Below are 25,045 nucleotides of genomic sequence, written 5' to 3'. Positions count from 1 at the left end.
GTGCATTCCCCTAAGTTTCACTTAAGGGGGGGTGTTGGTGTAATTAATTATTCATGTTGAATATTATTACACCTTACTTAAGTTTCCTTAGGTACATGCATTTCATACTAGTTTGGGTATGAGACACTTGAGTGTTTGTGCCACATTGGGATAGTGTGTGTAGGAGAATTTATATCTTTTGTGGTCTTATCTTGTTGTTACATTCCACCTTCGGTGGCTGATCCACCTCATGTGGAATATTATATTATTTCTCCCACCTACCACACCTATTTCCTACCTACCCTTGTTTCTTATTGAGCCACATGTCATATTTATGTGCTCACATATCCATATAGCCTTGCGTATTTAAGCAGGCTCATATTCATTGTATGTAACGATTAACGATTGATGATCTAGTTGATCAGTATTTTCTTGATAGAATATAGTTTATTCCTATCATCTATTTTGTTCTCTCTTATTTGTGCTTTCCATTGCCTCTAGATCTAGGTAAAATCTCACATGGTATTATAGCCATTAGAGCATCAGTGGTTTGTCTTTTATATGCATTATTGTGGTCTCAAGAGGTAGATTTGAGGGCAAGCATCTTTTGGAGGCATCCTAGACCAGATCCAACCTCACCATTGCATCCAGGTGGCCGTTTTCATGAATTTTGACTATAAATTCGCCTATTTTAGGTGAAAGTCAAATTTGGGCATTGGAGAGTAGAGCTATCATTGTGACTAGGGTGGTTGATCACGCATCTTGGTTATACTCCTTTTCAGATTTTTTTGATGATGATGATTTCACATATGATGATTCTACACATGATGATCACACTTCTTGTGATGATTCAGATTTTGAGGAGAACATTGGGTACTTGAACTTGGACATTCTCACATGTGACCCCGTTCTTGAACCTTCGGTTTCATCTCCTCCTATTGATAACACATCACCTATTGCACCTGATGATCAGGAAAGTGTGATGGTTTTGCCTTCATGTGATTTAGTGTAGTAGGATATTCCTTGTCATCCAGCTTCAGTTTCATGGGATCATTATTTGACAGACATTGTATGTTTGTTTGTTGAATCCTACTTGCATATTTGGGAGACATCATTGATGATATTCATCTTCTCTTTGATGAAGATGATCCTTCTTCGATTGTTGTGAGGGAACACTCTGACCCTCTTGTTCATTCTCTACATGATCATTCTTTCGACGTTGATATGATTATGGATACTTATGTACAACAGTTGGAGGAGGCCCCTTTATCCTTTAAGGAGAGATATGAGTCTTTGGATATTGTTCTACATTCTTCTCCACTAGATCCTAGAGTGCCTTTTTCAATAGTGTGGAGCATTTCACCACCTTTTGAGGGGGTATCTTTCAGCATTGACATGGGGACTGGTGCAGGAGCACCTAGTTTCGAGAGGTTCCATGAGGTCAAGAGTGATTTCATGAGTAATTTCAATAATGTTTGAGTTTATAAGATCTATTTGAGTCATTTTAAATCATAATGTATGGCTATGTAAGCCATTTTTCATATATTGTCCAAAAGGTCCTCATGAGGTTGAAGTGTTCCAAAGTGTGTTAAAAGACCCAAATAAGGGTAATATGGATGTAAAATGCATAAATGAGGAGTTCCAAATTGGTTAAAGGGTAGGTATGAGAGTTCCAAAGTATGGGAATCACTATTTAAATCATGTAATGTTGATCCAAACCAAAGGAAAAAGAACAAGTGCATTTTGATTGAAATTGGGAATTCAAAAACTTTTGTTTTGCAGTCCTAAAACAATTATTTTCTCTATTTACAGGGCTTTTACATGGTGTAAATGGTGTATAATTATTATGAAAAGGTAGGGCAGTGAGTTAAATTTCTTTTGTCTTTGGTTTGGTGTTTTTTTATGAAGGAATGAATGGCGTATGTTAGTTTTTGCAAAAACACTTTGTAAACCCTCATTTACAGACGTGTGTGCAAGGGTTTGATCATACTCCATATTTTACCCATTGGAAAAATCTAAATCTTAGTTATTCTAAGAGTAGATTCAAGGGGCTTTCAGATGGATTTGATTTCATATCAAATGGTTTTGTATTTTGGGAGATATTTGATGCCCTAGGAGGACTATATGTGCACAATTCTTGTTTTTTAGTAACAGTCAAAATGGTCTCGGTCCAGAGACCATAACTATTAACAGTTTCTTATTTTATTAATACTAATTATCTACATTTCCACCAGAGAGATTTCAAAAATGTTGTCAGGTTTAAAATATGTGAATATCATAGTGCAAGGTATCAAAACTGTCCCAACTGGGACAAATTTGGAAGGCAATTGGAAGCATGAATTGGATGGACTCATGATTGATTGGTATTAGTTTGTAAGGATATGGTGAAAGTTTTGTGATTAATTGAAGGTTATTGATTGAATGTTTAAGTTTATATGGAATGTAATGGTTGTAAGTATCTTTGATAAGATTGAGGAACCTGCCATATTTATTATTGATTCAATGATAAGATGTGTTGTTACATGATGTAGTCACATAAATCTGTCCACTTAATTAAATGAATACTTAGTATTTATTTGATTATTTAACCATCAATTAATAATTAATTAAATTAATATTTAATTAATTCATCTTAACGCTCTTCTCCTATTAATTAAATAAATTATTCAATTTATTTGATTTAATTCACTTAACCAAATTCATACCATTAATTAAATAAATAAATCATATTTGTTTAATTAAATCTTCTCTCACATTTAAATAAATTAATATTTATTTAAATCCCCCAAAATCCCACCTCTCACATTTAAATAAATTAATATTTATTTAAAACCCCCAAAATCCCACCTCTCACATTTAAATAAATAAATCATTTATTTAAATCACCTTTATCCTCCACCCACTTGCATTTTCCTACAAATACAAGTTGCACAATTATTTTAAATAAATAATTTATTTAAATCACCTTTATCCTCCACCCACTTGTATTTTCCTACAAAAGCAAGTTGCACAACTATTTTAAATAAATTATTTATTTAAAATCCTATTTATCCTCACCCACTTGAAACCTTTAATGGTTTCCCTTAAAGTAGTCAAACTTGATGGCTTTAAAGTCTTCAAACTTGATGGCTTCCTTCTATAATCTTCTTAAAACTTTAATGGTTTTCCTTAAAGTCTTCAAGCCTTTAATGGTTTCCCTCAAAGTCTTCAAGCATTTTAATGCTTTATCTTCATTTTTCTCATTTAAATAAATTAATATTTATTTGAATATTTATCCAAATGCAAATTACACCATTTAATTGAAATAAATGATTTTATTTTAATTGAAAATACCAAAATTTCTCCCACTTGCATTTTCCTACAAAATCCACTTGTATGCCTAAACCCCTTCTAGATTCTTCTAAACCCTTCCTAATTAGCCTAATCCATCCCCTAAATATTGTCACATTCCTAAGCAAATTGGAGTCACTTCTCAAAGACTCCAAACTCTTTGAAAAGCAATTAATGCTTTGTGTGTTCAACAAATTAACCCTCAAAGTCTTGGATAACCTTTGAAAGCTTCCAACCTTCAACCACTAAATGGCTCAAAGTCTTTGATAACCATTGAAGGCTTTCAACCCTCAACCACTTAATCCCCAAAGTCTCCAATAACCATTAATGGTTACCTCAAACCCTCCCACATGGTTAAAACATTTGTTTTGACTCAACCTCTACCCAACCCAAAGGTCTCATCAAGCCTTTAATGCTTTGACCATGATTATCTCTTAAACATTTGCACAAAGGTTTATCCTTGCATTAACTCTTAATCCAGTGGGTAATCTTAATTTAGACTTGACCCTTACCTTCTAGATAACCATGAGGTCTTCTCAGGCCTTTAATGCCTCCAACCTCTTCTCTCAACCCAATCCTATGTTGACACTTGTCACCATTTTATTGGTGCCAATTGTGCACATGGATCCCCAACTTTCAAACTTGGCCCTTGATTAAACCACTCAATCTTAACCCTTCATTTCCCTATTTCTTCTATAAATAGAACCCTTCTCCTCAAGCAAAGGAGAAGCATTTTAGAGTATTGTTGTTATACTGGCATTAGCATAGAGCTTTTTCATAGCATCACTATCTACTCTAGCATAGTATTTAGCTTTTCATTTCATATTTGAAGCTTAGTATTAAATCTCAATCCTCCATAAGCATCCATAGTGCAAAAAGCTGCTGAGAGCTACACTCATTTGGGACTTGGAGAGGAGAGGAACAAGGGAGGAGCAACTATGAGCATCTTGATTAGCTATTTCATTTTATGTTTATATGCTTTCTATTTCATGCTTAATATCTCTCTTGATATGCCTGTTTAGGATAATCTTTTGTTGCTAACACTAACGTTTGTTTCTTGTGCTCTTGTGTGTGTTGCTAACCCAATTGATGTAATTGCCCGATGAAGTCAAGGTATATGAAGCAAAATACTCGTTGAGACGTAGACAATTGATGTAATTGTCTGTTGGATTGTGTTTGATTGGTTAATCAATTGATAGTGTGTGCATGTGATGGATGGTTGTGGGGAATCATGGCAGCCCCGTTGAGACTAGGTCATTATGATAAATGCCTGATGTAGTCTAGGATTACCATAATCGATTACCTGTTGAGACCCGAAGATACTTGATCAGAGTATCTGTTGATAGTCTAGGTGTGTGGGAGTCGATGTATCTGTGTAGACAGAGCAACTTGCTTGATTGTGTGGATGAATGAGGATGGGAAACACAATCCCTCCTATTAGAGATGGATGGTGATGAACGTGGCTTGATTAGGTTGATTGGGACACGATGTAGGGTATGTGATGCTGATTGTTGAGATGGGGAGGGTTGGGGGGGTTCGATGTTAGAAGAAATGGAGGACCTATGACTCATTCCTATGGAAGAAGAGGAAAATAGAGTATGCATTATTATGACTATGTATGCATGATATGCAGCTATTTATGAATGTATGGATGGATGGAATGCAACAGAATGCAATATATACAGATGAGATGAGATGAGATGACGATCCATAGTGCTTTATTTTTCATCATTGAGCTTTAAAATGTTGTAAGAAAATACAAGCAACTTGACATAAAGATTCAAGATGACCAGAGTATTTCTTACATGGATTTTATATAGCAAGTTAATACAAGCAACTTGATATAATGGATCAAGTTGACCTGAGTATTGCTTGCGGAACAGATAAGGATTATCTCCTTTCATGCATGACTTGGAACGTCCTCCTTGATCTTAGGCTGATCATATCCTGAGACAAGTGCATACCATAATAAGAGATAAAACCTTTATCCAGTTTGGATGAGGTAGGAGGAACCAAAGAAAGAGAATTGTACCTGCAAACAAACAATATATACATAAAGAATAAAGAATATGGATCCTTGGTAATGGTTCATGCTCATATGGTCGAGGTATACGCTGTAGTCAGCAAGCCGTAATGATCTATGACTGCATTTTGCATAAGATCATGTAGCTTGGTGAACTTCCCACGTAGACACCATTAGTACATGCCCCAGTACTTCATCGGAAATAATGCACAAACGATACAAAACAATGCTGAAAGATCCCGATACAGATAAACAAATGAATTACTCACAAATCAACCAAGTATTTGACAGCCTAACAGAATTTTCTTGTCAAAGAAAACATCATCTTGTCTTTGTTTTGGTAAGGAAGGATGCATCCTTGTTTTAAAGACAGTTTTGGATTGTTGATGTGGATTGTGTGGTTTTTTGGTAAATGGTCATTGTGTGAGTAGTTTGTCGCAATGTTTGTTTTGGTATCTGCATGGATGAGTATGTACAAGGTGTTGCCATGTTTTTGTGTGATTTTTCAATGGTTTTGTCGATGTTTTTGGATTTTGAATTGTTTTGAATGTTTTTGGTATTTTTGCGAGATATTTTTGAATGTTTTTGGATTTTTGATGATTGTTTGAATGTTTTTGTATTTTGCGAGACATTTTTGAATGTTTTTGTATTTTGCGAGACATTTTTGAATGTTTTTGCCAATGAATCACCAGTAATGTAGAATCCACTTCCATCATCTAGATTGTAAGGGCATTGCCCCCAAGTTGGACATGATTTATGAAAAAGCGGGATGCTAGACGCATGAAGTACTTTCTTGGATTACAGATAAAATAACAAGCCATGGTTAGATGGATGGATGTGTGTATGTATGAATGTGATCGCAACAAGCCTGAAAGACAATGGAGCCATAGCCTTTACGAGTGGTGCCTGTTTGCCAGGTTTTCACCATCGTTCTTACCCAAGGTGCCACCGGAGTGGTTGTTCACCGTTTGGATGCATGATTTTTCTTTACTTTTTTGAATGTTTTTGTATTTTCTTTAGGACATTTTTCTGAATGTTTTTTTGGTATTTTCTGATAGGCAGGGGAGCCTGATGCTCTGTACAGCTTATGTGTAAAACCGTTTGAGGTGCATGCTGTTGATTGGATCTGCGAGCGGTTCTCCGTCTAATGTAGCCAACTGATATGCCCCGGACCCAAATACAGCAGTGACAACATATGGGCCTAGCCAATTTGATTCAAACTTGCCTTGATGTTCTCTGTTTGGTTGGTTGCGAGGATTCTCTCGAAGAACAAGATCACCTACCTCAAATGTACGAGATCTAACTCGGTGATTGTAGCTTCTACTCATGCGCTGCTGATAGGCTTTGAGGTGATTGTATGCAGCTTGTCGCTTCTCATCTAGTAACTCTAAGTCTTGAAGACGGGATACTCTGTATGCTTCATCATCGATGAGATTGTGCAATGAAACTCGTAAGGATGGTATCTCGACCTCAATAGGTAAGATAGCTTCTGCACCATAGACCAATGAATAAGGAGTTGCACCTGTAGGGGTTCGAATGCTAGTTCGATATGCCCATAGCGCTGGATTCAATTGAACATGCCAATCACGACCGACATCATTGACTGTCTTCTTTAGGATCCTCAATATGTTTTTATTGGATGCTTCGGCTTGACCATTGCCTTGTGGGTAATAGGGAGTGGAAAAGCGGTGTTGGATATGAAATTTCTCACAAAGTTCACGGACATCCTGATTTTTGAAAGGAAGACCGTTATCTGTGACAATGGACATGGGCACACCATACCGGCAGATGATGTAATTGAGGATGAATGAGGCGATCTTCTTGCCGGTGACTTGGGTAAGTGGAACAGCTTTGATCCACTTGGTGAAATATTCGGTGGCGGTAATAATGAATTTATGGCCATTGGATGAAGATGGATGGATTTTACCCACAAGATCAAGGCCCCATTGACAGAAAGGCCATGGTGTCGTGATTGGTTGCAGTTCTTGAGCTGGTGCATGTATCAGGTCGCCATGAACTTGACATTTCTTGCATTTCCTGACAAAGTAGTAGGAATCCTTTTCCATAGATGGCCAATAGTATCCAGCTCGCATGATCTTCTTGGCTAGTGACGGACCACTTGAGTGAGTCCCGCAAATTCCTTCATGTACCTCTTCCAAAGCCTTTGTTATCTCATCTTGTTCCAGACATCGAAGGAGAGTACCATCAAGACCGCGTCGGTATAGGGTTTCGGCAATAATGGTATATCGAGCAGTTTGGCGAATGAAGGTTTTACGTTGGTTATTTGATTGGTTGGGAGGAAGGGTGTGATCGCGGAGATAGGTGTAGAACTCACCGTACCATGGGGATTCAGAACCGACAAGGTGACATATCATTTCAGATTCCGGGATATCATAAGCGGGAATCCAAAGCTGTTCTACCAAGAACTCGTAGCGTGTTGAATTCTGTGGAAGATCTAGTAGAGATGCGATGGTAGCCATGGCGTCAGCAGCTCGATTCTGATCTCTTGGTATCTGCTCAAAAGTGATAGTAGTAAATGATGTCTTTAGACTGTCCACCATTTGCTTGTATGGCATGAGTTTATCATCTTTGGTCAGATATTCATCTGTTGCTTGTCGAATGACTAGTTGGGAATCGCCATATACTTGTAGTTCTTGTAATTTCCATTGTACGGCTAACCTGAGTCCTGTGATCAAGGCCTCATACTCTGCTATGTTGTTTGTGCATGGAAATGTGAGCCTGTAAGACTTCGGGATGCTGTCACCTTGAGGTGTGATAAACAGAATGCCTGCCCCCGAGCCGTGCCTAGTGTATGAACCATCAAAATATAATTTCCATGGTTGTGCTTCTGTGATCATGAATATCTCTTCATCTGGAAAATTGGAAATGAGAGGATGATCGCCTATGAGTGGTGCATCGGCCAATTGATCTGCAATGACCTGACCTTTGATAGCTTTACGGTCCACATACTCGATGTCGAATTCACTTAGAATCATTACCCATTTGGCCAAACAACCTATCAATGCTACTTTGCTGAGTAAATACTTGAGTGGATCAATTTTTGCGATGAGTTGTACCTTGTGTGTTAACAGATAGTGCCGCAATTTAGTGGCTGCTAAGATTACTGCTAGGCAAGCTCGCTCAATAGGTGTGTAATTGAGTTCATAGCCAACCAGTGTGTGAGAGATGTAGTATATAGCACATTCTTTGCCTTCTGCATTATGTTGTGCCAGTAGTACACCCAATGATGTACTTGTTGCCGAGATATAGAGTAACAATGGTCTACTTGGATCTGGTGGCATCAGCAATGGTGGATTCATGAGATAGTCTTTAAGTGTCTGAAATGCTTGCTGGCATCGAGCATCCCACTGAAAGCGGATGTTCTTGTGTAGCAAATGTGTAAATGGGTGACACTTATCAGCCAATTGTGCAATGAATCTTCGGATGGATTGAAGCCGTCCTTGTAGTGTTCTTAGCTGACTGATATTCTTTGGAGGTGGCATGTCCATGATTGCTTTAACCTTTGCTGGATCAACCTCAATGCTTTTGCTTGAGACAATGTATCCTAGAAGCTTCCCGGAGGTCACTCCGAAGACACATTTCTTTGGGTTGAGTCGAACATGGTATTGTTCCAGTGTATCAAAGATTTTATCTAAGATGTGAAGATGTCCTTCTCTAGTAAGTGATTTTGCTAGTAAATCATCCACATAATCTTCCATTATAGTATGCATCATGTCATGGAAGATGGTGGTCATTGCTCTTTGATAGGTCGCTCCTGCATTCTTTAGACCAAAAGGCATTACATTCCAGCAGTATGTGCCCCATGGACATGTGAAGGCTGTCTTATGTTGGTCCTCTGGTGCGATCTTTATTTGATTGTATCCCGAAAAGCCATCCATGAGTGAAAGCATGGCATGTCCTGCTGTCAAATCCACTATGATGTCGATATTTGGTAGGGGGAAGTCATCTTTAGGACATGCCTTATTCAGATCTCTGAAGTCTATACAAATGCGCATGCCCCCTTTTGGTTTGCCAACTGGTACAATGTTGGAGATCCATTCTGCATAATCAATTGGTCTAATGAAACCAACATCCAGGAGTTTCTTGAGTTCTGTTTTGACTAGCACGGCAATCTGAGGATGCATCTTACGAAGCTTCTGCTTGACAGGTTTGGCTCCTTTTGCTACTGTGAGATGATGCATGACTAAATCAGGATCAAGCCCAGGCATGTCTGCATATGACCATGCAAAGTTGATCTGACGCTATTGGAAGAACTCTATAAATTGAGGTTGTTCCTCTGGAGTGAGAAGAGATGCCAGATGTATGATATGAGGGTTTTCAGGAGTCCCCACATTGTATTCTTTAGTCTCCTCAATGAGAATCGTCGATCGTTCCTGTTGTGTACTAGCAGGGAGAATGTCAAACCCTTCATCCTCCGGCGCCTCAGAGAGGTTTTCACCGTTGGATACGCTCTTTCTTTTTACTTTTATTGGATCAAACAGTGCCACAGTGTGGTTTTCACTAGAAGATCCATGTTTTAATGTTATATTTTTGCAGCTGAAGGGTTTGGCATCCGCCCCGAAGTATGCTGCGCTATTAAGTTCAATGGCGAATCCAGCTTTGTGATCCCCGCTTGGTAGATTATCCCTTAATTCCAAAAAGTCAATGATAGCCTCATCATTTTGGAAGAGGTCAAGACATGGGGGATTTGATTGGTTCCATTCGATGAGTTCAGGGTGGATAATGGGCATTACTTCATCGATTAGGTTAAGTTCGTTAGAAGTATCAGTGAGGGTTAAGACAGTGTGGTGAAGGTCATTGATGGTACTCTCCCTGTCAGAATCAGGCGTAGGATGAGACGTAGGGTCTGTGGAAGATGTTTCCAGCTCAGGTACCCAAGTGGTCTTTACCTGTGCTTCTCCGTAAACAGGGATGTCTTTGCCTGGTGGAGGTGGTGACGTGTCTTCCTCATCTGAAGTGTTAAGTTGCACAGAATCAAATTCCCACTCATGTGAGTCGGTCTCTGAATCACTCTCCAGCATCCGATTGCTATACCATACTGGGATGTCTTTGGAGTTAAACACGGCAGGTGTGATTGGTTTATGTACCTTTGAGGTGATCGGTGCTGCAGGAACTGTGATGGGGTTTAATGGATTTGTCACTGGAAGTATCGGTAATGGTGACTCAGTGGCTTCTGCTGGAACTACTGGTGCCATAGATGCTGCTGCGGGTTCCAATATAGTTGCTGCTACAAATGGTTTTATTGATGTGATGACTATTGTGGATGGGATTACTAGTTCGATTGGTGGGATTTCTGGCACTGATGACGGTTGCGGTGGGTTTGTGAGCCTCGATGGGGCAGTGACAATATTGCTTGATGGTGCTTTGATTATGAAAGGTGTCCTCTTTACAGTAGGTGGGCAAAATGGTTTGCTAGGTTTTCCTTTAAATCTGAGTTTAGGAAGGATCTCTTTTTCAAAGCCTAGGCCTGTATTACCTTTGGGCTTGAACTCTGGCAGCAGTGGTTCATGTCGTCCTTGTTTGCAGTATCCCAAAGCACTCTGACCATCATACCCCATTCTTTGCATAATGAGGAGGCCTTTACCATACTGTTCCGTAGGAAGTGTAACTTGCGGTTTATCAGTGGTGATGGGATCCTTATAGATCCAGTCCGCTAGGTCCTCATCTTGTGTTTCTTCCTCTTGACTCTTTCCAAGGATGAAAGGCGTTAAGGCACATGCTGGCGTGATTAGTGGTTGCTGGAGCAACTGCTGTGGTTTACCATGTGTTCTAGGAGAAGTGGGCATTTGTCCCACACAAAAGAGCTGACTCAAGTTGTATTCTCCAGGACCTTCCTCTGCGACTTTCATTTTAAGCTTTTCTTGCTTGGGCATAGGGGTGTTCGAACTGGCAAGAGAGGCAGGATTTACATATGATGTGGAGGAAATGGCTTCCCTATTATTAGGAACAGTAATCTCTGGTTGATGGCTGATATTATGGCAAAATGCAAAGGGATTTGCATCGCCCAGGATTGTGATCTCTACACCGTTATGTGGGAACTTGATACATTGATGGTAGGTAGATGGAACGGCTTGCATGGCATGTATCCAAGGTCTCCCTAATAATAGATTATATGGCAGAGGAAGGTCCAGAACCTGACAAATTATGTGTTTTACCACAGGGCCCACTCGGATTGGTAGTACCACAGCTCCTTTGGATGAACGCTCTGCATCATCATAGGCTTTGATGGTGATCTTCTTACGAGGATCCACTGATTCTATTGCATATCCCAATGCTGTGACCAACTGTAGTGTACAGATGTTTAGGCCTGCTCCATTATCTATCAAGACTCGCTTGATCCTGTGTTGGTTGACAAAGCCTTCAATGTGGAGTGAGGCGTTATGAGGTTGTTGGAATGAAGAGTTGTCACTTTCAGAAAAAGTGAGACAAGGTGATGACTTTAGAGTTCCAACCATGGCTTGAAATTGGTCCATGTTTAGGTTTGCAGGGACTGACGCCTCTTGGAGTGCGTGATCCAAGATTGTTTTATGAGAGGGTGACAGACGCAAAAGCTCCAAGATGGATATAAGCGCAGGGGTTTTGTCTAATTGTTCCACAAGATTGTACTGCTTTGGGATGGAGGTGGTGCCTTGTGGAGCTGCCTTGATGGTAACTTTGCCACGACGCGTAACAACATTGCAATTTGAGGTGGGATTTTTGAAGGTGATAGTTGCAATTTGTTCACTGGCATCATACAGGTGATTGACAGTGTAGTTATACGCAGCTTGCGTATAATCAGTGGTATCAGGACCTCGTCTGGAAGTGGAAGGACCCCTTTGATCTTGTGATGGAAGTGGATTCTTAAACATTAAATGATCATTATTGGTTGTTTTTGGGTCATGCCCTTCAATTTCAATTTCTCCTCGGTCAATAAGATCCTGAATGAGATCTTTCAATCGGTGACAATTACTTGTTTTGTGTCCTCTTCCTTGATGGAATTCACAATGTTCAGTATCTCTCCACCATGCCGGTTTGACCTGAGGCTCATAATTTGATAACTTAGGTAGAGTGATCAAATTCTGAGAAATGAGTTGTCGCATCACTGTTTCAATGGGTTCCCCTAAGGGAGTGTATGTGCGTTTTTGTTTTTGTGGACGAGGTCTTGGTTCATCCTGAGATGTGATGTGACCTTGATTAGGAAGAACATTTGTGTTATTTTGAGGTGGAGGATTTTGTCCTGCAAACCGAACCACAGGTTGTGCATTTTGGACAGTCCGAGCATCCACAACTCCATCGTTAACGATATTCTTATTCTTGTTCCAGAAGTTTGGTTTATCACTATTGAATCGCGGGCGAGGACCATCTTTTGGTTCATTAAAGATTTTGATGAGTCCTTTCTTGATGAGTGCCCTTTCACATTTTATACCTTTGGTGATCATATCGTTAAAGGAGTCTGTGTCTTTGACATCCAGGTGAAATTCCATTTCTTCGTTTAAGTTGGAAATGAAAATTTCCACTAGTTCTCGTTCAGGTAACTGAAGAGAACGTCTGCTAGACATTTGGCGCCATCGTTGCAGGAATACTGAGAATAATTCACCTGGTTTTTGTTTGGTGTTGCATATATCAGCCATGGTGATGTCGCGTTCAATATTATAAGAGTAATGAGATAGGAACTTCTGGATGAGTTCCTCAAATGTTTTAATGCCACCTGGAAGTCGGGAAAACCATGATGTGGTTGTTCCTCCCAAGCTTTGGGGAAAAAGGCGCATTAGGTATGTGTCCTCATAAGCTACTTCAAGACAAGTAGAATGAAATTCTCAGACATGATCACGGGGATCCCCCTTTCCTCTATATTTTTCAAATTTGGGTGTTTCAAACCCGCGTGGAAAGGGTGGCATATAAAGATTCCTATCAAACGGATAGGGACAGATGTCGTTAAGTGAAAATTGATTGGTCTTAACACCACTATGAAGTTGTTGGGTGAGATTCGCGACTTGTTGCCGCAACATCTCCATTTCATTTGGAGGAGGAGGTGGTGGGTTACCTCGAGGGATGTTATATCTGATGGGATCTCTACGCCTTTCCTCCTCATGGCGACTTTGTCTTTCTGATGCTTGTCTTAATTGGGCAAGATCAAAGTCTGAGGGGAGTTTGGCTCCTTCTTGAGCAAGTCTTAAGAAGTGAGCATCCGCATTGCTCCTGAGAATTTCATCAAATAATCTGTTAAAGTGAGGGTTATGCTGAACCCTTTCGATTGTTGAAGGAGTGGGACTACTTGGGTTTTCATCATTTACATTTCCTCCAAGTGCTTCTTGAAATTCATTGAGGTTGTCCTCTTCTTCCTCAATTTCTATTTCTCGTTGCCTTGATCGCGATCGGGTTTGAGCCATTTTGTTTACAAGTTTGGTTTTGAAGTTGATTGAAGATGATGATGAGTTGTTGATGAAATGAAAGATTGATGGTTGGTGATTTGTGTTTGTATGTAGATCTCTAACACTTTGAGATAGATGTAACCGAAATTCCTTCTTTGAATTGCTTGCTTGTTTTGATAGATTTTGGATGTGATAAGGTGTAGAGAAATCTAAGATGTGTTACAGATTTAGACTACCTAGCAATGAGAGGATTCACTCATGAACTAGTTTTAACCTGCGTAGATGTGTCTCTTAGGATGAGCTTATCCTAGATGTAGAAACAATCTAAAAAGTGATGTGATGTGTTTGATTTCAAGCAATATCTAAAAGAGAACTTGGGACAAGAACCTCTTAATGTTTTGAGAGTTTTGGGATGAATTGATGATGAAGTGATGATGTATGAGTGAGATGATGGATGTTTTGTTTTTCAACTTTCAATAAAAACTTTGTGTCACAAATGGAACAAACTCTCCTTCTTCCCTTTCAGGTGTTGGTGGCACTTCTCGAGCTGTGTGGTAGGTGATACAAATGTTTGGGAAGAAATTGGGATTGATCTTTCCTCCTTGATTTTTGTGATAACTCAGAGCTCTATATTGCATAAAAGCTCTGCGGTTTAATGATTCAGAATCAAACTCGTTTGTTTTACCTTGAAGATAGAGACGCATGCGATGTAGAAAGACTCTATGTGAGACAAAGATTTGTCTATTGAGATAGAAGAATTTCCTCCTTTTGATCAAAGCCTTTGAGCTTAATGGTCTTCTTTTCAAGGTAATATTCTGATGACACTTCTTCTTTCGCAAGATGTGAAGAATGGTCATAAAAGTTGTGACTCTGTGTTGTTTGCACTTTGTTTTTGGTATTTTTGGTTGTGTTGACAGATGTTGGATGAATACTTTGTTTTTGGGATTGATTTTCTGATTTTTCTTTGACAAGAAAACAAAGCAAGCACACAAACACAAAATTGTAGCCCCAAAGGCACAAATGAGTATGGGTCTAGATCAACCCAATCCTTGGACTTGTTTTTGACCCTTCCTTTAGATTTATTTTAAGGTGTATTTCCAAAGCCTGAAGTTGGCTCAATTCGCACTAGGTCTGTAAAACGAACACACTTCAAACACTTTTTATCCCTAAGGTCAAATGGCCAGTTGTGATAAATTTAGCCCACATCTTGATATTTCTTCGACTTTGGTACTACATACCTTATGAATCCCGCCATGGCAGGTAAGGATGTGATATACTAAGTCTTGCACGAGCATAACAAATAGATGATCCCTATGATGGGGGAGTCACCACTTTTATCAAGCCACAAGTGACTTTTCAAAAAGCTATGTTTCTACTCAAGGAAATATGTATGGTGAGTATCTTGGGAGCAAAACCATCTATGCTCTTGCACTAAATTATACCTCAAATATCCTCAATCAATAGAACAGGTGGGCTACTACTTAAAGGTGTTTAGTCATGTTCGATGTTTTTGGACATAAGTTCATTCTGCAGTGACTCACTTAAGAGCCTTGTAACTGGTGGTGGGGCCCATTTGTCCTTTCGGCCAGTTACACTGTAGGAACAGCTATACCCAAGGCTACAGCTTTCGCTCACACCTGATTTCTATAGCGGCTCGAAGGATTTACCGCTCAAGGTCGTTCCCAAGAGTGATGTGTCTCTTGGCAGGCCTCTCTTAAAAAGATAAAATTTTGAGTGTTACTAACACTTTTCTCTTGCACCTAGGACCACGAAAGCCAAGGGAGAGGATAGTGTGTGTTAGAAGTAGGACCACTCGACCAACTCTTTGCACAAGTGTGCCAAGCACGAAAAACACCTGTTCTTTTTAATCTATCATTGCAATGTGATCTAACTATTTGGAGATGTTGCTCCAACAATCATGGTGTTCTTTTTAATTTTCAAAGGCAATTGTTTGAGTAAACTAGAATTTGAAAATCCTGGTCAACTTAATGAAAAACACGTTTGCATGAAGTAAGATTGCTTTAAAAATGAGACAAGTTGATTGTGAATTTTATTTGCACCAAAAATGGAAGTGTGGATTGTGAGTTTTATCTTGATGCAAGAAATAAAATTTGCTTTGTTGATTTTAAGCACCAAAGCGAAGTTTGTTTTCTAACTTGCAAAAAAAAAATAAAGTTGTTTTTGTATAAGTTTGTGGTTCTTTTTACCTTTGAACAATGAAATTCTTTTTAAGAGCCCCAAACAAATGTGTGATTCTTTTTCAAAAGCCCAAATTTGAAATGTGAAGTTAATTTTAAACCAAAATAAAAAGTGAATTCATTTTTAAAACCAACTTCAAAAACAAGTTAGTAAAAAATATAAATCTACTCTTTAATCTAATTTAAATCTGCACAAAAGAGAAAAATAGTTAGTAAAATCTGCCTATTTGGTGGGCTTCTACAAGCCTAAATTTTTATTTTTTTTTTTGGTTACAAGGTGATTTGTACAACGTTTTGTTACAATAGCGCTAGTCTGCGTTTGAACAGAGGCACTATTTAACACAAACGTATTAAAAGAAAGGGAAAGACAGAGAAGGGAAAAGCACTGAAACAGGGGGAATAGCACCAAAATAATGCCAAACGCACCAAAACAGTGTCAAAATCGCAACCTGTGTGACATTTTCAACATTCAAACATGTTATTGGTTAAAAAAAAAAATGATCTTTTTGGTGTTTGGATTCATGTCGGGTTCACCAAATGATGCTCTACAAAAAGGATTAGAAAATCTGTTTGATGGCAACACACACAAGAGCACAAGAAACAAACGTTAGTGTTAGCAACAAAAGATTATCCTAAACAGGCATATCAAGAGAGATATTAAGCATGAAATAGAAAGCATATAAACATAGAATGAAATAGCTAATCAAGATGCTCATAGTTGCTCCTCCCTTGTTCCTCTCCTCTCCAAGTCCCAAATGAGTGTAGCTCTCAGCTTTTAGCACTAGCCATGGATGCCATATGGAGATTCAAGATGGTTGAATATGATAAGCAAATACTATGCAAGAGTAGATAGTGATGCTATGAAAAAGCTCTATGCTAATGCCAGTATAACAACAATACTCTAAAATGCTTCTCTTTTTGCTTGAAGAGAAGGGTTCTATTTATAGAAGAAATAGGGAAATGAAGGGTTAAGATTGAGCAATCTTAACAAGGGTTAGGATTGAAAGTTGGGGATCCATGTGCACAATTGGCACCAATAAAATGGTGACAAGTTTCAACATAGGATTGGGTTGAGAGAAGAGGTTGGAGGCATTAAAGGCCTGAGAAGACCTCATGGTTATCTAGAAGGTAAGGGTCAAGTCTAAATTAGGATTACCCACTGGATTAAGAGTTAATCCAAGGATAAACCTTTGTGCAAATGATTAAGAGATAATCATGGTCAAAGCATTAAAGGCTTGATGAGACCTTTGGGTTGGGTAGAGGTTGAGTCAAAACAAATGTTTTAACCATGTGGGAGGGTTTGAGGTAACCATTAATGGTTATTGGAGACTTTGGGGATTAAGTGGTTGAGGGTTGAAAGCCTTCAATGGTTATCAAAGACTTTGAGCCATTTAGTGGTTGAAGGTTGGAAGCTTTCAAAGGTTATCCAAGACTTTGAGGGTTAATTTGTTGAACACACAAAGCATTAATTGCTTTTCAAAGACTTTGGAGTCTTTGAGAAGTGACTCCAATTTTCTTAGGAATGTGACAATATTTAGGGGATGGATTAGGCTAATTAGGAAGGGTTTAGAAGAATCTAGAAGGGGTTTAGGCATACAAGTGGATTTTGTAGGAAAATGCAAGTGGGAGAAATTTTGGTATTTTCAATTAAAATAAAATCATTTATTTCAATTAAATGGTGTAATTTGCATTTGGATAAATATTCAAATAAATATTAATTTATTTAAATGAGAAAAATGAAGATAAAGCATTAAAATGCTTGAAGACTTTGAGGGAAACCATTAAAGGCTTGAAGACTTTAAGGAAAACCATTAAAGTTTTAAGAAGATTATAGAAGGAAGCCATCAAGTTTGAAGACTTTAAAGCCATCAAGTTTGACTACTTTAAGGGAAACCATTAAAGGTTTCAAGTGGGTGAGGATAAATAGGATTTTAAATAAATAATTTATTTAAAATAGTTGTGCAACTTGCTTTTGTAGGAAAATACAAGTGGGTGGAGGATAAAGGTGATTTAAATAAATTATTTATTTAAAATAATTGTGCAACTTGTATTTGTAGGAAAATGCAAGTGGGTGGAGGATAAAGGTGATTTAAATAAATGATTTATTTATTTAAATGTGAGAGATCGCCCGATTTTTCGAGAGATCGCCCGATTTTTCGAGAGATCGCCCGATTTTTCAAAAAAATTCGGCCCATCCCTCGAGGGGGCATACCACCCATTAAATTTACATTTTATGGGGCATTTCTTCACACCTATTTTTCTTTCTTTGAAACGACGCGATAAACTGCACCGTCTCAAAGAGGGGCAAATGTAGTCACATAAATCTGTCCACTTAATTAAATGAATACTTAGTATTTATTTGATTATTTAACCATCAATTAATAATTAATTAAATTAATATTTAATTAATTCATCTTAACGCTCTTCTCCTATTAATTAAATAAATTATTCAATTTATTTGATTTAATTCACTTAACCAAATTCATACCATTAATTAAATAAATAAATCATATTTGTTTAATTAAATCTTCTCTCACATTTAAATAAATTAATATTTATTTAAATCCCCCAAAATCCCACCTCTCACATTTAAATAAATTAATATTTATTTAAAACCCCCAAAATCCCACCTCTCACATTTAAATAAATAAATCATTTATTTAAATCACCTTTATCCTCCACCCACTTGCATTTTCCTACAAATACAAGTTGCACGATTATTTTAAATAAATAATTTATTTAAATCACCTTTATCCTCCACCCACTTGTATTTTCCTACAAAAGCAAGTTGCACAACTATTTTAAATAAATTATTTATTTAAAATCCTATTTATCCTCACCCACTTGAAACCTTTAATGGTTTCCCTTAAAGTAGTCAAACTTGATGGCTTTAAAGTCTTCAAACTTGATGGCTTCCTTCTATAATCTTCTTAAAACTTTAATGGTTTTCCTTAAAGTCTTCAAGCCTTTAATGGTTTCCCTCAAAGTCTTCAAGCATTTTAATGCTTTATCTTCATTTTTCTCATTTAAATAAATTAATATTTATTTGAATATTTATCCAAATGCAAATTACACCATTTAATTGAAATAAATGATTTTATTTTAATTGAAAATACCAAAATTTCTCCCACTTGCATTTTCCTACAAAATCCACTTGTATGCCTAAACCCCTTCTAGATTCTTCTAAACCCTTCCTAATTAGCCTAATCCATCCCCTAAATATTGTCACATTCCTAAGCAAATTGGAGTCACTTCTCAAAGACTCCAAAGTCTTTGAAAAGCAATTAATGCTTTGTGTGTTCAACAAATTAACCCTCAAAGTCTTGGATAACCTTTGAAAGCTTCCAACCTTCAACCACTAAATGGCTCAAAGTCTTTGATAACCATTGAAGGCTTTCAACCCTCAACCACTTAATCCCCAAAGTCTCCAATAACCATTAATGGTTACCTCAAACCCTCCCACATGGTTAAAACATTTGTTTTGACTCAACCTCTACCCAACCCAAAGGTCTCATCAAGCCTTTAATGCTTTGACCATGATTATCTCTTAATCATTTGCACAAAGGTTTATCCTTGGATTAACTCTTAATCCAGTGGGTAATCCTAATTTAGACTTGACCCTTACCTTCTAGATAACCATGAGGTCTTCTCAGGCCTTTAATGCCTCCAACCTCTTCTCTCAACCCAATCCTATGTTGAAACTTGTCACCATTTTATTGGTGCCAATTGTGCACATGGATCCCCAACTTTCAATCCTAACCCTTGTTAAGATTGCTCAATCTTAACCCTTCATTTCCCTATTTCTTCTATAAATAGAACCCTTCTCTTCAAGCAAAAAGAGAAGCATTTTAGAGTATTGTTGTTATACTGGCATTAGCATAGAGCTTTTTCATAGCATCACTATCTACTCTTGCATAGTATTTGCTTATCATATTCAACCATCTTGAATCTCCATATGGCATCCATGGCTAGTGCTAAAAGCTGAGAGCTACACTCATTTGGGACTTGGAGAGGAGAGGAACAAGGGAGGAGCAACTATGAGCATCTTGATTAGCTATTTCATTCTATGTTTATATGCTTTCTATTTCATGCTTAATATCTCTCTTGATATGCCTGTTTAGGATAATCTTTTGTTGCTAACACTAACGTTTGTTTCTTGTGCTCTTGTGTGTGTTGCCATCAAACAGATTTTCTAATCCTTTTTGCAGAGCATCACATGATAAATGCCTCTAAAATGTTGTTCAAATGATTGGATCAGCATGATCCTTGATGGTTGGTTGGTTTTCCATGATGCTCCGCATCAGGGAAACTTGAGCAGTTTTCAGAGACTTCATTCATCATGAGTTTTTTTCTTACATCTTCCCTCCATGATTGGGGAGACTTCATGGATAAAACTTTGGTTTTGTTTCTTCCTAAGGGAAGGATTGTTGTTCGATGTTCATGGAGCAGTTTCTTCATTCATTCTCGATCTTTTATCATTGGTACAAATTCTATATTGAGGGGGGGCTTCCTAGCTTCTCTTCTTCTCTCATATGGGGGTGACTTTTTCCTCACATGGGGTTTTGTTCCTCATATGATTCTATGAGAGTTCTCTTGTATAGTTTTCATCTCTCTTTTGGGGGAGGATTTTTTCCCATTCGGGTTTTCTCTCTTTCCCCGCTTTGTGAGAGATTTATTTGCACTGGTTTGCATGCATTTATATTTGTACATGGGTACCTAACATGGCCTTGTATACGAGACCCATCTTGAATTTCGTAGTTGCATTGTAGACTTTAGTGCATTCCCCTAAGTTGCACTTAATGGGGGTGTTGGTGTAATTATTTATTCATGTTGGATATTTTTACATCTTACTTAAGTTTACTTAGGTACATTCATTTCATATTAGTTTGGGTATGAAACACTTGAGTGTTTGTGCCACATTGGGATAGTGTGTGTAGGAGAATTTATATCTTTTGTGGTCTTATCTTGTTGTTACATTCCACCTTCGGTGGCTGATCCACCTCATGTGGAATATTATATTATTTCTCCTACCTACCACACCTATTTCCTACCTACCCTTGTTTCTTATTGAGCCACATGTCATATTCATGTGCTCACATATCCATATAGCCTTGTGTATTTAAGCAGGCTCATATTCATTGTATGTAACGATTAACGATTGATGATCTAGTTGATCAGTATTTTCTTGATAGAATACAGTTTATTCCTATCATCTATTTTGTTTTCTCTTATTTGTGCTTTCCATTGCCTCTAGATCTTGGAAAAATCTCACATGGTATCAGAGCCATTAAAGTGTCATTGATTCATCTTGGACAAGCATTATTACGACATCAACAAGCAGATCTGAGGACCAACATCCTTTGGAGGTGTCCTAGACCATATCCGACCTTTCAATAGTGTCCAGGTGGCCATTTCTATGAATTTTGACTATAAATTTGCCTATATTAGGTGAAAGTCAAATTTGGACCTTGGAGACGAGATATCATTGTAATTGAGGTGGTTGATCATGCATCTCGGTAATACTCCTTTTAAGATTTTGTTGATGATGATGATTTCACATATAATGATTCTACACATGATGATCACACTTCTTGTGATGATTTGGATTTTGAGGAGAACTTTGGGTACTTGAACTTGGGGATTCTCACATGTGACCCTTATTCTTGAGCCTTGGGTTTCATCTCCTCCTATTGATATCACATCACGTATTGCACCTGATGATGCAGATAGTATGATGGTTTTTCCTTCATGTGATTCAGTGCAGCAGGATATTCCTTGTCTTCCAGCTTCAGTTTCATGGGATGATTACTTGACAGACATTGTAGGCTTGTTTGTCAAATCGTACAGTGCAGATTTGGGAGACATCATTGATGATATTCATCTTCTCTTTGATGAAGATGATCCTTCTTCAATTGTTGTGAGGGAACACTCTGACCCTCTTTTTCATTCTCTACATGATAATTCTTTCAAGGTTGATATGATTCTGGATACTTATGTACAGCAGTTGGACGAGGTCTCTTAATTCTTTGAGGAGACATGTGAGTATTTGGATATTCTTATACATTCTTCTCCACTAGATCTTGGAGTTCCTTTTTCAATAGTGTGGAGTAGTTCACCACCTTTGGAAGGGGTATCTTTCAGCATCGACATGGGGACACTTGAGTAGTTTTTAGAGCCTTCATTCATCATAAGTTTTTTTCATACATCTTCCCTTCATGATTGGGAACACTTCATGGATACACCTTTGGTTTTATTTCTTCCTAAGGGAAGGAATGTTGTTTGATGTTCATGGATCATTTTCTTCATTAATTCTCGAGCTTCTAGAATTGGTTCAAATTCTATATTGAGGGGGGGCTTCCTAGCTTCTCTTCTTCTCTCATATTGGGGGGACTTTTTCCTCACATGGAGTTTTGTTCCTCATATGCTTCTATGAGAGTTCTCTTGTATAGTTTTCATGTCTCTTTTGGGGGAGGGTTTTTTCCCATTGGGTTTTTCTCTTTTTCCCCACTTTGTGAGAGATTTATTTGCACTGGTTTGAATGTGTTTTCATTTGTACATGGGTACCTAACATAGCCTTGTAGCCGGGACCCATCTTGCATTGCTTAGTTGCATTGTAGACTTAAGTACATTCCCCTAAGTTGCACTTAAGGGGGGGTGTTGGTGTAATCATTTATTCATGTTGGATATTATTACACCTTACTTAAGTTTACTTAGGTACATGCATTTCATATTAGTTTGGGTATGAGACACTTGGGTGTTTGTGCCACATTGGGATAGTGTGTAGGAGAATTTTCACCTTTTGTGGTTTTATCTTGTTATTACATTCCACCTTCGGTGGGTGATCCACCTCATGTGGAATATTATATTGTTTCTCCTACCTACCAAACCTATTTCCTACCTATCCTTGTTTCTTATTGAGCCACATGTCATATTTGTGTGCTAACATATCCATATGGCCTTGTGTATATAAGAAGGCTCATTTTCATTATATGTAATGATTAAGGATTGATGATCTAGTTGATCAGTATTTTCTTGATAGAATACAGTTTATTCCTGTCATCTATTTTATTCTCTCTTATTTGTGCTTTCCATTGCCTCTAGATCTTGGCAAAATCTCACACATATTAATAAAAGATAGTTTGGGAAAGCAAACTATTCCTCGATGATTCCACATTCAGCACCCATTTGAGAAGGTAATCTTTCCAAACACACAAGCATATCTAGCTTTTCTAATATTCTAATGAAATCAGAACTAAGTAAATGGAAGACAATCTTTCTTTTCTCAACTATTTCTTCCTATTATTCACATGATAAAATTATAATATTTAAAGAAAACAATCTTTCGTTAAATAGGTATAGAAGAAACAATTTTTTTTTTATAATCAATTATATCCAATAAGAAAGAAATCTTTCACTTCTATCTTTTCAAGTAAATCAAGGATAAGAATTTAAAAATATGAAGGTGTAACACATGTATGTATATTTAGCATATAGATAAATGTAAAATTCATAAATAAAAATTATGAGTATACATTCTTCTATCTTTTCTCATAAAATCCAGATAGCGTAATCATGCATCTTATGGTTCAAGTATCTAAGTTTAGAATGCATAAGTTCTCTATCTTTCCATATGTTCTTGACTTTCTACTTCTTTTCTTTCAAATTTGATACTAATAGTTTTTTCCCATGATCTAATATGATAATTCTGATTTGCACATACCTATATGGCGTTTTCAAACGAAATTTCACATAATCATTGTGAAATCTAAATCAATAAACTATTCAGAAATAGAACTCTTTTCTTCACTAAAGATATTAAACAATCACATCTCAAGATAATTCTATTCTTATAAAAACAAATTATTGCCCATTTAAGAGCCTACCTCTAAAATTCGACCCAAGTCTGCTATGATCAATGATGATCTTCTCCAAATTTGTCTGCAACACATGTATATTTCAAATGCTTTTCCTTCTCTATATTGTTCTATCACTTGAGTTCTCTCATTTCTATTTTCTCCCTCTCTTTTCTACTTACTACTCTATATTGCATTCTCTATTCTTTGTTCTATCTTTACTAAAATATGCAAATTTCTCTCTTTTCCACAATACCATCTTTTCTCTCTTCTATTCTGTGTGTTTTATGTGTACTAATTCTCCATATTAATGCTAAACACATGCTATATAATCAGCTATGTTTCGGTCTTACATACTTTGTTATTAAAGTTTTTCATGTCACCATGCAACACATCTAACAGTTCTCTTGACCACGTAGGCTTGTTCCCACGTTATACACCACGTATATAGTCTATGTTCTATCTGCAAACCATGTTTGAATTCAATACAAACACTTAAGTGCTTGTTTTATGGCATTATTGACATTGATATCATTTTACCTTTGCATAAAACAAAATAATTTAATTTCATAAATATATTTACATATACAATAATTGTGTACGTATTTATAGGTATATGACCGAATTATTATTCGAACTCATATATATGTGTGTGTGTGTGTGTGTGTGTGTGTGTGTGTGTGTGTGTGTACATATACATATACATATACATATACATATACATATATATATATATATATATGTACATGTATACATATGTATATATATATATATATATATACATATGTATACATGTACATATATATATATATATGTGTGTACATGTATATATATATATATATATATATATATATATATATATATATATATATGTATATGTATATGTATATGTATATATGTATAAGTATATGTATATGTATATGTATATGTATATGTATATATATATATATATGTATATATGAATATATATATATATATATAACTATATTAATAATTCAATTAAATTTAATTAGATTATATTTTTCTAAATATTATATAAATCTTATACGTATATATGTGTGTGTATATAATTCACACACACACACACACACACACACACACACACAAAGATATATATATATATATATATATGTCACTATCTAGAAATCACAAAGTAGAAATATAAGCACAATATGAAATTTATACATTATGTACACACAAAAGGCTCATTGAAACATCAAAATACACGTATAGTCATTTTTTTTAATAATTAACTTTAAAAATAAATCTTTCTTCAAATTAATTAATAAA

The sequence above is a fragment of the Cryptomeria japonica genome, chromosome 1 (genome assembly GCF_030272615.1).
Source record: "Cryptomeria japonica chromosome 1, Sugi_1.0, whole genome shotgun sequence".
NCBI lineage: Eukaryota > Viridiplantae > Streptophyta > Pinopsida > Cupressales > Cupressaceae > Cryptomeria > Cryptomeria japonica.
This window is presented reverse-complemented; position numbering follows the sequence as displayed.